Consider the following 828-nt stretch of genomic DNA (forward strand, 5'->3'; position numbering starts at 1 on the left):
CGATGAAGCTGTCGTACTGGCTGCAGTTCCTTTGTGCTGCTCTTCAGGTGCTCTCCTGCTGACCTGTGTTCCTCCTCCAGGCTCTGGGCATCTATTGCTGGCCCTGGCGTCAAACCAGTAGGAGTGGGATGGATTGAGGTTCCCCTCCCCCAGCATCTCTAGTTCAAAGCCCTCTTCACCAGCTTGGCAAGCCTATGACTGAAGATGCTCTTCCCTTTCTCTGACGGATGGACCCCGTCAGCCCCTAGGTTTTATGTAGGACTTTCATAACTAAGTTTCAGGGGGTGAAGGGCAGCAATGTTAGTGTAATCTTTGCGTGGGGGACACTTCATTCTGCCTATGCTCAGTCAGCTGCATGGTGAGGCTGGATGGCAGCCAGTAACTGAGCCCTTGGATTCAGCTATTTTCTTTTCTCTTGCTTTTTTTGAGTGTCACACTTATAAAATTAGATTTTTATCATGAAATGAAAAATTGATGATAGGGAGAAAAAGAGATGGTCTATAATCTATGTTCTCCCTTCAAAATAAAATCTTCTAAGTGATTTATATAAGTGTATATAAAAAACAGATCAAAACTCCGCATTGTTTTTGTAAAAACAACGTGTGAAACGTCAAGGATCCATGCTGGAGTAGTTCTCTTTCCATTCCTTCATCATTGCACGCCTTCCAAAAATTTATTATACAGTGGTACAATAGAATTCATATCCATGCTCACCTCAGATTTGGGTCTAAACATTTCAGGAGGGGTTATTGTGTGTTGGAAAGGGTTTGTGTTAGAGCAGCATTAGAGAAAATGCTGACAATTCTAGGTGATGTGGTGGGCTGGAGG

The sequence above is a fragment of the Pygoscelis adeliae genome, unplaced genomic scaffold, assembly GCF_000699105.1.
Source record: "Pygoscelis adeliae isolate BGI_AS28 unplaced genomic scaffold, ASM69910v1 Scaffold457, whole genome shotgun sequence".
In the NCBI taxonomy this organism is placed as follows: domain Eukaryota; kingdom Metazoa; phylum Chordata; class Aves; order Sphenisciformes; family Spheniscidae; genus Pygoscelis; species Pygoscelis adeliae.